At 40.5% G+C, this 14,803-nt stretch overlaps 1 protein-coding gene across 1 annotated transcript in view; it reads right to left on the bottom strand.

Moving 5' to 3' along the window:
* The window catches only part of PLSCR4 (phospholipid scramblase 4), a 57,420-nt gene extending 44,093 nt beyond the window's left edge, over positions 1-13,327 (bottom strand). The window contains exon 1 of the mRNA XM_084875994.1: positions 13,249-13,327. The gene's annotated coding sequence lies outside the window, so the exon portion shown is untranslated. The remainder of the gene's footprint in view (positions 1-13,248) is intronic.
* Between the last annotated feature and the right edge of the window lie 1,476 nt (positions 13,328-14,803).

The following is a 14,803-nucleotide window of genomic DNA, read 5'->3' as shown; positions in this document are numbered from 1 at the left end:
AACTTATACCATACACAAAAATAAACTAAAAATGGATACAGGACTTAAATAAAAGATGGGAAACCATAAAAAACTTAAGAGGAATCCACAAGCAGCAAAACCTGAGATATGTGCTGAAAGAATTTCTTCACTGATACTGTTCCTAGGGTAATGGAAGCAAAAGAGAAAGTAAATAAATGGGACTACATTAAAATAAAAAGCTTTTTTCTCAGCAAAAGAAACCTTGGACAAAACAACAATAAAGCCCACTGTATGGGAGAACATATTTGCAAATGTTATCACTGATAAGGTTTAATCTCCAACATCTACAGGCAACTTATACAATTTAATAAAAGGAAGATAAATGATCCAATTAATAAATGGGAAACTGACCTAAATAGAATCTTTTGGAAAGAAGACATAAGGAAGGCCAAGAGACATATGAAAACATACTCAAAGTCACTAAATATCCGAGAGATGCAAATCAAAATGACTGTGCAGTACTATCTCACACCTGACAGAATGGCTATCATCAAATCAACAAACAAAAAGTGTTGGTGAGGATTCAGAGAAAAAGAAATACTTGTGCACTGCTGGTGGGAATGGCGACTGGTGCAGCCACTGTGGAGAAGAGTATGGAGTGTCCTTAAAAAACTAAAAATGGAACTCCCATTTGACCCAGTAATCCCTCTCCCAGGAATATATCCTAAGAAACTGGAAACACCAATCAGAAAGGATATATGCAGCCCTATGTTCATAGCAGCACAATTTACAATAGCTAAGATTTGGAAACAGCCTAAGTGCTTGTTAGCAGATGACTGGATCAGAAAACTATGGTACATCTACACAGTGGAATACTATGCTGCCATAAAAAAGAAGGAATTCTTACCATTATAGCAGCCTGGATGGAACTGGAGAATATTATGCTAAGTGAAATAAGCCAGTCAATGAAAGAAAAATACCACATGATCTCACTCATTTATGGATAATAAAGAACATTATAAACTGATGAACAAAAAGATAGATACAGAGGCAGTAAAGCATCAAACAGACTATCAAATTACAGTGGGAAGGTTAGGGAGAGGTGGGAAAATAAGAGATCAAACGAAGAAATTATATACATGCATATAAGCATAACCAATGGACACAAAACACTGCGGGTGATGGCATGTATGGGAGTGGGGTAGGGGGGGCAAAGGTAAGATAAGTTCACATATACCTTAATTAAAAAATGGAAAACAAAACAAAACAATGATTGGCTTTCCAAAGAGATTAAAGAAGAAATAAAAAGCATCCTGGTAAACAGCCGAGACCGGTTTGGCTCAATGGATAGAGCGTCGGCTTGGGGACTGAAGGGACCCGGGTTCGATTCCGGTCAAGGGCATGTACCTTGGTTGCGGGCATATCCCCAGTGGGGGGTGTGCAAGAGGCAGCTGATCGATGACTCTCTCACATCGATGTTTCTGGCTTTCTATCTCTCTCCCTTCCTCTCTGTACAAAATCAATAAAATATATTTTATAAAAAAAAAAAAAAAAAGCATCCTGGTAAACAATGACAATGAAAACACAACAATGCAAAACATATGGGATACAGTGAGAGCAGTCTTGAGAAGGAAGGCCTACCTCAATAAAACAAGAAAAATTGGTAATAAGTTATCTAACCCTACAATTCAAAGACTTAGAAAGCAAGCAACAAGAAGCGCCAACAAGAAGCGCCCAGCATAAGCATTAGGAAGGTAATAATAAAGATCAGAGCAGAAATAAACAACACAGGAAAATAAAAAAATAAAAAGTATAATAAAAAGGTCAACAAAATCAAGAGTTGGTTCTTTGAAAGGATAAACAAAATTGATGAACCTCTAGCCAGGCTCATGAAGAAGCAAAGAAAGAGTACCCAAATAAACAATATCAGAAATGAAAGAGGTGAATTAAGATCCAATCCCACATAAATACAAAGGATTATGAAAAAACTAAAGGCCCAATGTATGAAAATTCATGCACTGGAGGAGGGTTCTTTCAGCCCAGTCTTCCCACTCTCACAGTCTGGGATCCCTCAGGGGCAGGAGGCAATCGGATGATCAAGGGAAGGTGACACCCCCATTACACCTGTGCTGCTGTCACAGCTGGCAGCGTAAGCCTTGGCCAGCTCTGGTTACCTGAACCTTATGTGGCCCTTGGTGGCTGGGCTACTGACATCTGAGGCTTGCCTGCTCCTCAGAGCAGGGCGGCCAACAACCGAGGCCTGCCTAAACCACGGACTGCCCCAGAAGGGCTGAGGGGCTTGGGCTCTGCCATCTTGTAGCTGTGTATTCTGCCATCTTTGAGGGAACGGCAATAAATTAGCATATTCCCTCCTTATTGGCTGTGTGAGCCTCCATCTTTGAGGGTGGGGCAGTCAGTTAGCATATTACCTTTTTATTGGCTATGGGCACTGCCACCTTTGTGACAGCATGAAGGTCATTTAGCATATTCCCTCTTTATTAGATAGGATACTATGAACAACTCTATTCCAATGAAATGAACAACACAGATGAAATGGGCTTATTCTTAGAAAAATACAAGATCCCAAAACTCAATCAGGAAGAATCAGAAAACCTGAATATGCCCATAATTGCTGAAAAAATTGAAGCAATTATCAAAAATCTACTAAGCAAAAGAGTTCTTCCAAAAATTGAAAGAAAAACTAAAACCTATCCTCCTCAGGCTATTCCAAAAAATTCAAGAGGAAGGCACACTTCCAAGCTCTTTATATGAAGCCAACATCACCGTAATTTCAAAACCAGATAAATACACTACAAAAAAAAGAGAGAGAGAGAACTAGAAGCCAATATCCTTGATGATCATAGATGCTAAAATCCTCAACAAAATTTTAGCAAACTGGATCCAGCATTACATTAAAAAGATCATATACAATGTCCAGTGGGCTTTATTCCGGGAATTCAAGGATGATACAATATCCACAAATCAATAAATGTGTTATATCACATAAACAAATTGAGAGACAAAAATCACATTCATATCAATTGATGCAGAAAAGGCATTTGACAAAATCTAACACCCTTTCTTCATAAAAACTCTCAGAAAAGTGGGAATAGAGAGATCATACCTCAACATAATAAAAGCATTATAATGACAAACCAGCCAACATCAGACTCAATGGGCAAAAACTAAATTCATTTCCCTGAAGAATGGGAACAAGACAGGGATGCCCACTTTCTCCACTGCTGTTCAATATATTACTGAAGTGGTAACCATGGCAATCAGATAAGAATAAATAAAAGGCATCCAAATTGGAAAATTGTCCTTATTCACAGATGAATGATACTGTACATAAAATACCCAAAGACTCCATCAAAAAACTACTAGACCTTATAAATGAATTCAGCAATGTAGCAGGTTATAAAATTAATACCCATAAATCTATGGCCTTTTCACACACCAATAATAAACTCACAGAAAGAGAAATTTAAAAAAATACCATTTTCTATTGCATCAAAAAATTAAGATACCTAGGAATAAACTTAACTAAGGAGATAAAAGACCTTTACTCGGAAAATTACAGAACATTAAAAAAAATAATAAAATAAAAGACAGAAAGAGGAAGATATAAACAAATGGAAGTACATGCCATGTTCATGGATTGCTAGAATGAACATCATTAAAGTTTCCATACTGCCCAAAGCAATCTACAGATTCAATGCAATCCCCATTAAAATACAAATGGCATATATCAAAGATAGAGAACAAACTCTCCAAAAATTAATCTGGAATAAAAAAAGACCCCAATTGCCATCCTTTTATTCAATTTGGGATACACCTATAGCCCTGAAAAGAGAACAAAGTTAAAGGGATCACAATACCAGATATCAAACTATATTACAAAGTCAGGGTTCTCAAAACTGCATGGTATTGTCACAAGAAGACATATAGATCAATGGAACAGAACAGAGAACCCAGAAATCGACCCAAGCCATTATGCTCAATTAATATTTGATAAAGGAGGCAAGAGCATGCAATGAAGTCAAGACAGTGTCTTCAATAAATGGTATCTTGAAAATTGGACTGATACATGAAAAAAAAAAAAAAGAAAAGAAATTAGATCACCAACTTATACCTTACTCAAAAATAAACTCAAAATGATTGAAGGACTTAAATGTAAGATGGGAAACCATACAAATATTGTAAGATTCCATAGGTGCTGGAGGCTAAGACCAGTAGGTCATAATAAATGTAAGAAGTCTTCAGAAGGCTGATGGACTTTGATATTCAGCAGGGCTGAGAATCACAACTGACTTACCCAGCTGTTGGCTGAATAACTGAAGGTAATCCCCTAACCTGAAAATGCATTATTGTTTACCAAACCTTACCATCAATGTCTGTTTGCTTTGCTAAAGGACAAATGTATATTCTAGTAAATAAAAAGCTAGGGGAATGGACATTCAGAGAGCCACTCCACTCCTCCTGGTTCCCCCAATGATTTCTAAATTTATATTTCTTGTCTAGTATATCTGTTTATGTCGCAGTCCCTTCTGCAGATTCCTGAACCCTTGCTGCAAAAGGTTGCAGCACATTGACAGCAAAATATCAGACATGTCTTATCAATATCTTTGCCAATACAGCTCCTAGGGCAATGGAGTCTAAGGAAAAAATAAACAAATGGGACTACATCAAAATAAAAAGCTTCTGCACAGCAAAAGAAACCAACAAAACAACAAGAAAGCCCACTGCATGGGAGAACATATTTGCCCATGCTATCACAGATAAGGGCATAATCTCCAAAATTTATAGGGAACTCATAGAACTTAACAAAAGGAAAGAAAACAATGCATTCAAAAAAATGGGCAAAAGACCTAAATAGACACTTTTCCAAAGAGGACATTCGGAACCCAAAGACATATGAAAACATGCCCAAAGTCACTAATCATTCAATATATGAAAATCAAAAATGAAGTACCATTTCAAGATAAACCAAGATGGCGGCATAGATGAACACCTATACTGATGCCTACCACAACAATTTCACAACTACAACTAAAAGACAAAGCAGACATCATCCACAACCACCGGAAAGCCGGCTGAGTGTAAATTCTACAACTAGAAAGAAAAAAGAAAAAAGGACACTGAGACACAGGAGTTGCAGAGAGCAGAACTGTGGAGACACGGAGACATGTGCACTGGAGAGGAAGAGTCGGGCGGTTGAATATGTGGCTGGTTTTCTCAAACCAGAGCAAAACAAAGGCTCCCCATAGTGTTGAAATACAGTCCCGGGAGAGTCTCAGGGAACCCAGACATATACAGGAAAAAACTGGACTGTCTGGCAGCAGGCAGGGCTCAAGAACAGCTTTCTCTCATGAGTGCGGGCAGCCATAGCCCCGGGGCACTGAGACCCAGAAGAATTGCAGAAGACGCAGAGACATGTATGCATGAGAGGAAAGGCCGGGTGGCTGGATTACCTGGCTGCCTTGATTGTCCCGGAGGGAAACAGGGCCTCCCGACTGCACCGTAATCCAGTTCTGGAGGTGTGTGCAGCCATTGCGGTGGGGCACAGAGACCCAGAATAACTCTGGAAGACAGGTGAGGAGGTGCACACGCAGAGAGAGCTTGGGCAGTTGAATGCTTGCTACCTTTCTCATTCTGGAGGGAAACAAAATCTCCCGACTACATGTACTCCAGTTCTGGGTGAAACTTTGGGTTCTCACACTCATTCAGGGAGAAACTGGTCTGTTTGGCAGCGGGCAAAACTTGAAAGCAGCTTTCTCTCAGAGATGGCATGCAGCCATTGCCGCTGGACACTGCGACCAAAACTGGGAAACCACGGCTACCGGCTCTGCCCTGAGACCCCACCCCATCCAAACTGAGCACAGAAGCTCTCCCAGTGTAGACCCAGCTGATCCTAACAGCCAATTAGCCTGGAGAGCAACTCTGCCCAGTGATAACAACAATCAAGGCTTAACTACAACAAGTCTGTGCAGCCCATAAAGGGAAGCACCAAGAGTGTCCACCTCAGATCACAAATGAAAGAAATGGAGGCAAGCAGAAGCCTGGAGATAGAGATCAAAACCACATATATAAAGTTACTCAAGAATCTGCTAAAAACCTCTGAGGAACAGGACCAGATAGAAATATTAAGCATACTCTGTCTGAAATAAAGAAATATAGAAATTTAACAGTAGATCAGAGGATCCCAAGAATCAAACCAAAGATTTGAAACGTGAAGAAGCAAGACACCCAACCAGAAAAACAAAAAGAAAAGGGAATCCAAAAATATGAAGATAGTGTAAGTAGCCTATGGGACAACTTTAAGTGTACCAACATCTGAATTTTTGGGGTGCCAGGAGAGAGAACAAAATATTAAAAACCTATTAGAAGAAATAATGACAGAAAACTTTCTCTACCTGGTGAAAGAAATAGACTTACAAGTCCAGAAAGCACACAGAAAGAACCCCAAACAAAAGGGATCCAAAAAGGACCACACAAGACACATCATAATGAAAATACCAAGGGCAAAAGACAAAGAGAGAATCTTGAAAGCAGCAAGAGATAAACAGTTATTACAAGGGAGTACCTATACAACTGTCAGCTGATTTCTCAACAGACATTATGCAGGCCAGAAGTGAGTGGCAAGAAATATTCGATGTGATGAACAGCAAGAACCTACAACTAAGATTATTCTACCCAGCAAAGCTATCATTCAGAACTGAAGGGCAGACAAAGAGCTACACAGACAAGAAAAAACTAAAGAAGCTCATCAACACCAAACCAGGATTATATGAAATGCTGAAAGGTACCCTGTTTCCCTGAAAACAAGATAGTGTCTTATATTAATTTTTGCTCCCAAAGATGCGCTAGGTCTTATTTTTAGGGGATGTCTTATTTTTCTATGAAGAAGAATATGGTACACATTTATTGTTAAATGAAAATAAAGGACATTTATTACCTGTAAATGGTTCGGTAGTACAGTAGTTGTCAACACAATCCAGACAAACTGTGACTCCTACAGTATCAAGAATTTACTCATTTATTCAATGACAATCGTGTCATCATCTTTTGGAACATCATCATAACAATCCAATTCCTGAATTTCCTGGTGAATTTCTTGTGACTCCATTTCTTTCAGAATCAGTGGACCAAATCTCTCATGTTTAGCCTAGAGAGGGCCTTATTTTTGGGGGGATGCCTTATATTTCACTCAGAAGGAAACCTGCAAGTAGGTCTTATTTTCAGAGGATGTCTTATTTTTGGGGAAACAGGGTATTCTTTAAGAAGAGGAGGAAGAAGAAAAAGATAAAGATAAAAATTATGAACATCAAATACATGTATATCAACAAGTGAATCTAAAAATCAAGTGACTAGAAGATCTGATCAACAGAATAAACTGGTGAATATGATGGGATCAGGGGCATAGAGGGGGAGTGGACAGACAATTCTCAGGGGAAAGGGGGAAGAAAGGGTTAGGGGAGAGATCGGACAAAAACCTTACACCTATGGATGAAGACAGTGGCGGGGGTATGGGCATGGGGTGGGGTGGGGAATCATGTGGAGCAGATCTATGGGGGTGGGGAAGAGGAATATATGTAATAATCTGAACAATAAAGATTTTTTTTAAATGAAGTACCATTTCATACCTGTCAAAGTGGCTATCGTTAACAAATCAACAAGCAAGTGCTGGAGAGGATGTGGAGAAAAAGGAACCCTCGTGCACTGCTGGTGGGAATGCAGACTAGTGTAGCCATTGTGGAACACAGTATGGAATTTCCTCAAAAAGTTAAAAATGAAACTCTCATTTAACCCAGTAATCCCACTTATAAGAATATATCCAAAGAAACCCAAAATACCAATCAGAAAGGATATATGCACCTCTATGTTCATAGCAGCACAATTTACAATAGCTAAGATTTGGAAATAGCCTAAGTGCTCATCAGCAGATGAGTGCATTAAAACACTGTGGTACACCTACACAATGGAATACTACACTGCTATAAAAAAGAAGGAACTTTTACCATTTGCAACAGCATGTATGGAACTGGAAAACATTATGCTACATGAAATAAGAGAGTCGGAGAAAGATAAATATCACATGATCTCACTCATATGTGGGATATAATGAACAACATAATCTGATGAACAAAAATAGATCCAGAGACAAGGTAACACTGAACATACCATCCAACTTCAGAGAGAAGGCAGTGGATGGGTGGGGGGAGGAGTTAGAGATTAATCAAAGGACTGTATGCATACATATTAGCATAACCAATGGATACAACTCTGAGTTGTGGGAACTTGTCTTAGAGGGTGAGAGTGGCAGGAGGGAGGGTCAACTGGGGAAAAAGGAGACATGTGAATGACCCACAACCCACATGGTTCAGGGTTTGGGCTCTGTAAGAGGGGTCACATGAAAATGAAAGAGACAAGACAAGAAATAATAATTTGGAAATATTGGGGGACCAGGCTGGAGCCCAACTCAAGAGGAAGGACTCTGTTTGGGTTTAGGCCTTGCCATCCTTTTATTCAATTTGGCATACACATATAGCCCTTAAACAGGCAATTTCCAGTAACAGGCAGAGTTTCTTATCAGTAAGGATTTACATGATGGTCTGGTGGGGAAGTTGCTTCAGCTACCATTGTATAGAATAAACAGTAGATGCATAGCTCTGACCTTTGCCAGGGCTTAAGAGTCACCAGCATTCTGGGATCCTTGCCCACTCCTCTCTGTTAGTGAAGACAATAGGTGGTTTCCCACAGGGACATATGTAATACTTTAAATACTATAAAAAATAAAATTAAGAAATGGGCAGAAAACCTGAATATACATTTCTCCAAAGAGGACATACAAATGGCCAAGAGACACAAGAAAAAATGTTCAATGTCAGAGAAACCAAGATGGCGGCCTAGATAAGCACCTTAGCTACCACCTTGCACAACAATTTCAAAATAACAACTAAAATCAGAATGGACATAATCTAAAACCACAGGAAAGCTGGCAGAGTGGGAAATCTAAAACTAGAAAGAAGAGAGGCTCACGGATGGATTGGGAACTGAAAAGCACTGAGGTAGGGAGATGCTCGTGCGTAGAGAGGAAGGGCAGCCGAATGCCTGGCTGGCGGGAGGGGAAAGGAATTTCCTGATTGCACTGAACCCTTTCTAACTGTACTGAACCCCAACCCAGGCTCATACGGGTGGAGTTAGGACTATAAAGAAAGGCACCCAGAGACTCAGAGACTGGGAAACTCAGGGGAGCTGGGAGCCGCAGCGGGCAGGGTCTACAGTCGTGAGCAAGTGAGTGCACACAGAAAGGTCTGACTGCGGAGGTTGCCTCAGCCTCTCCATAGCAGAAGGAGTCAGAAGCCCCAGACTACAGAAGACCCAACCCAATTCCGGGTGAGCCCCTGGGGCACACATGCTCTTGCACGGGGAATCTGGATGTCAGGTGGAAACTCAGGGGAGCCGTGGAAGGCAGAGGTCAGGTGAAAACTCAGACAAGCGCACAAGGTAGGGCTGAAGGGAAGCCAAGACTGTCAGCTCAGCCCTGAAACTCCAACCCATCCAAGCTGAACACAAAGGCTTTTGCAAGTCTGATCCTATAAGACTGTCTCCAATACAAAAGGTATCCCGGAGTAGACACAGCTGATACTGACATCCAATGGGCCTGGAGGTCAATTCCTCCCAGTGATACCAACAACAATCAAGTCTTAACTACTGGGGAGGCTGACCCACTGGGCCACATAGGACACTAAACACACAAAGCGATCGTACCAACTCTGGAAAGCAGCGAAAATGTGGAGACAAGGAAATAGATCTCAAACGAAAGAGATGGAAGAGAACAAAAGACTGGACATAGAGTTCAAAACCACAGTTATAAGTTTTTTCAAGAATTTCCTAAAAAGGCTGATAAATTTAATGAGACCCAACTAGAAATTAATCATAAACTGACTGAAATAAAAAATATTATACGGAGATCCAACAGCAGATTGGAGGAACACAAGAATCAAGTCTAAGTTTTGGAATACAAAGAGGCAAAGGACACTACTCTGGAGAAGCAAGAAGAAAAGAGAATCCAGAAAGTTGAAGATAGTGTAAGGAGCCTCTGGGACAACTTCAAGCAAACCAACATCAGAATTATGGGGGTTTCAGAAGAAGAGAGATAATGAAAACCTATTTGAAGAAATAATGTCAGAAAACTTCTCCCACCTGGTGAGAAAAATAGACTTACAAGTTCAGGAAGCGCAAGATCCCCAAACAAGAGAAATCCAAAGAGGACCACATAAAGACACATCATAATTAAAATTCCAGGGGCAAAAGACAAAGAGAGAATCTTAAAAGCAAGAGAAAAGCAGTTGGTTACCTATAAGGGAGCACCCATATGATTATCAGCTGATTTCTCAACAGAAACTATGCAGACCAGACAGGAGTGGCAAGAAATATTCAAAGTGATGAATAGCAAGAACCTACAACCAAGATTACTGTATCTAGCAAAATTATCATTCAGAATTGAAGGGCAGATAGAGCTTCACAGATAAGAAAAAGATAAAGGAGTTCATCACCACCAAACCAGTATTATATGCTGAAAAGTATTCTTTAAGAAGAGGAAGAAGAAGAAAAAAGATAAAAATTATGATCAACAAATACATATATATCAAGTGAATCTAAAAATCAAGTGAATTAAAAATCTGAGGAACAGAATAAACTGGTGAATATAATAGAATCAGATGCAAAGAAAGGGAGTGGATTGATAATTATCAGGGGGAAAGGAGTGTGGGGGTGCAGAAGAGACTGGACTAGAAACGTACACCTATGGATGAGGGCAATGGTGGGGGTGGGGAGGGAGAGGGGGAAAGGGAAGAGTAAGGGCAGAGGGTGTGACGGGAACCAGGTGGAAGGGAGCTATAGGGGGGAAAAGGAGAAACAATTGTAATAATCTGAGCAATAAAGATTTGTTTTAAAAAAATAAATAAATAATGTTCGTCACTAATCATCAGAGAAATGCAAATTAAACCACAATGAGATATCACCTCACAGCTGCTGAATATCTATCATCAAAAATAATCAACAAACAATTGCTGGTGAGGGTGTTAAGAAAAGAGAAGACTAGTTCATTCCTGGTGGGAATGTACATTGTTGCAGCCAATATGGAAAACAGTAGTTTTTCTAAAAAAAATTTAAAATGGAACTTCCATAAAACCCAGTGATTCCTCATCTGGGAATATATCCTAAAATCCCCAAAACACCAATCAGAAAGTATATATGCACCCCTATATTCACAGTAGCATATTTCAATAGTTAAGATCTGGAAACAGCCCAAATGCCCATCAGTAGATGAATGGATAAAAAAAGCTGTGGGACATTTACACTATGGAATACTATGCAGTTTTAAAAAAGAGGTATCTCTTGCCCTTTGGGTCAGCATGGATGGAACTGGAAAGTATTATGCTATGTGAAATAAGCTAAACTGAGTATGACAAATATCACATGACCTCACTTATTTGTGGAATTGAACAAAATTAATTGACCAATGAAATAACACCTGAATCAGAGAGGGATGGAACAAACTGACATGGGATTGAGGGGACAAGAAGAAATAAACCAAAGAATTTATATTTATACTAGAGGCCCAGTGCACAGATTTTGAGAAGGCACAGGCCAGACCAAGGGACTCCACGGGAGGGACCAAGGGAGGGCTCCAGGGAGTACCCGGCCAGTCTAACTCAGTCCCAATCAGCTGGACCCCAGCAGAAAGCTAACCTATCGTTCAGAGCATCTGCCCCCTGGTGATCTGTGCACATCATAGCTACTAGTCAAAGGGTCAGATGGATACTTAGCATATTAGACTTTTATATAGAGAGATGCATAGCCCCTGGATACATACAATAGGGTAGTGAAGACCTGGGTAAGTAGGTTTGGCCCGGGGGGGGGGGGGGGGGGGGGAGGTGTAATGGGAGGGAATGGAAGATATCTGTAATACAATCAACAATAAAAAATATATATATTAAAAAATAAAATATATAGTTATCAAATATCAGCTTTATTTTTATTCTTAAATCTGTCTCTTCAGTTTCATTGATTTATCAGTAAATGTGCTCTCTCTTTTATTACTGTTTAATCACTATAGCTAGCTTTACAATACTTTTTATTATGTATTAAAGTCTCCACACATATGTACAATATATTTTCTTTTAATTGAAATCCTTCCACATGAGCTAAATAGTTGCTTTAAAACAAACAAAAAATTCAGTTTGAAATTTAATTTATACATCTTTATACTTATACACTCTTAAATACTTAATGTATTTATGTACCTAGAGTTTTATATCTTTAAACAGGTTTTTCAATTTTGTGTTAGTTCATGCCAAACGGAATGGTCTATTTGTCCTATTGTATTTTCTAATTTATAAACATCACACCTAGTGAGAACTCTAAGTCCACACTGGTTAGTAAATTCTTTGATTTTTTTCTAGGAGATTTTCAGTTGTTTTCCTGTAGACATTCAAAATATACAACCAGATTAAGTGTAAAAAAGTATTAATTCTGTCTTTTTTGCTAACCAGAATATCAATATGCTCTTCTGCTTTATCCCACTGGCCTATAAAATTCAGACTGTGAATTTTTCCATTAAATTGCAAAATTTAATGGAAATGATTTTACTATTTCAAGATAACCACAGGAGATACATAGATGGAGATATTTTTATTCCAACTATCACAACACCCAACTTAAAGTATTGAATCCATTCCCTTTTAAGTAGGTGGGAAATCAACTTTACTGCATCATAGTTTCAGTGGCTACATTTCAAATGTACAATGTAAATTAAAAATTCAATTAAATTGTACATCCTAAGATAAATAAAACCACAAAATAGACGAGAAGAAAATCCAAGTCTTGAAATATGTTTTACTTTATGGAAACAAAGCACATTCAGCCGGAATGAATCACATCTCCCCCATTTGCTCGCATTGCTAACCTGAGTTAGGGGTCTCTCTGGTAACAAGACCCTCCACCCTGGATGTAAAGAAGTGATCATAACACTTTGACCTGCCTTTCTGCCTGGTCCGACTTCGTAGAGGGCTAAGCAGAGGGGATGCCCCCAGTGCAGGCGGTGTCTGTAGCTGGATGGCCTGCGGGAGCCACCCAACGGGGACAAGGCAGCCGGGCGCGCAGCCAATTCTCCGGAGCGCGTTCCTCCCTGGCTCCACGGCCTCCCCAGCAGGCAGCCTTTGTCCCCAACTCCGAAACCCCTTCCCAGTCTCCTGAGGCCGTCCGCCCTGCTCAGCTCACCGCTAATTGCTCAGCACTAGCTCAGTCAGGGCCCGGATCTAACTTTCCCCAGAGGAAGGAGTGAGGAGGGGGCGGGGAAAGCAAAAGGAAGAGGAGGGTGTTTCCAACAACAACAACCTAGAGCATGAAGGGAGGAAGCCTGGAGTAGGCAGACACTACGGTGGACACCCTGCCCCTCCCCCCCCCTTAACCCACTCCACCCCCCCAACACACACACCCTTCACACACTCAGGCACACGCTGGCGCACACACCCGACTCAGACTCCGCCCTAAACGGTGAACCCCAAGGGTCGGATTGGCCTCTAATTGCAAGCCCTGGGGGCAAGGGAAGTGAAGAAAAAGGAATTGCATCCACTGTTAACGTGCAGTGATTGGAAGAATTAAGCAAGTTAGGGGTGGCGACTAATCAGGAAACAAGCAGGTTCCTGAGCTCTAAAGGAAGGGCTCTGCTAGGGGCTTACTGAGCTCCAAAGGACTCAGAGGAGTCACTGTTCTTTGCATCTGCTTAGACCACACACCCTTGGCTGTGCAAGGCTGGGCCTGAAACACTCGGGTGCGAGCCCAGGCCTTCCCCCGCCACCCTCCCCCACCACCACACACACACACACACACACACACACACACACACACACACAGGATTGAAGGAGGCCCACTGGCTGTGGAAGGGAGACCTAGGCAGAGGGGAAGAGAGCAGGATGCCTGTGTTTTCTGACTTTTGGTGCAAAATGACATTCGTTAATTGCCCTCCTTAGGCACAAAACCTTTTGCAAACTAGTGGGATTCGGTCAATGGTGGTTCCTGGGAGGGAGTTGGGAGGTGGGGGAGCACAGGAACTGGGAGAATGTTAATGTCCCTGACCTTATAAAGGATTAGGCTGGGCATACTAGTACCCTGTTTCCCCGAAAATAAGACAGTGTCTTATATTAATTTTTGCTCCCAAAGATGTGTTAGGTCTTATTTTCAGGGGATGTCTTATTTTTCTATGAAGAAGAATACGGTACACATTTATTGTTAAATGAAAATAAAGGACATTTATTACCTGTATACGGTATGGTAGTACAGTAGTTGTCAACACAAACCAAACAAACTGTGAATCCTACAATATCAAGAATTTACTCATTTATTCAATGACAATCATGTCATCATCTTCTGGAACATCATCATAACAATCCAATTCCTGAATTTCCTGGTGAATTTCTTGTGACTCCATTTCTTTCAGAATCAGTGGACCAAATCTCTCATGTTTAGCCTAGGGGGAAGGGAGGGCTTAATTTTGGGGGGATGCCATATATTTCACTCAGAAGGAAACCTGTAAGTAGGTCTTATTTTCGGAAGATGTCTTATTTTCGGGGAAACACAGTAAGCAAATTAGATTAAGCTCTGAGGAGTATTTGGCTGGGCTCTACTATGGGAGATGTATGGATATACTTGGTTAGCAAACTACCGCTCACTAGCCACATGACTGTGACTCTTCCACAAAATACCACAAAATACACTGGGTGAATCTATTTTGAAGAAGTGGTGTTTTTTGAAGAATAAGTTTAAGTTTTAAAAA

Source organism: Pipistrellus hanaki, assembly GCF_964339955.1.
Source record: "Pipistrellus hanaki genome assembly, chromosome: 2".
In the NCBI taxonomy this organism is placed as follows: domain Eukaryota; kingdom Metazoa; phylum Chordata; class Mammalia; order Chiroptera; family Vespertilionidae; genus Pipistrellus; species Pipistrellus hanaki.
This window is presented reverse-complemented; position numbering and strand designations above follow the sequence as displayed.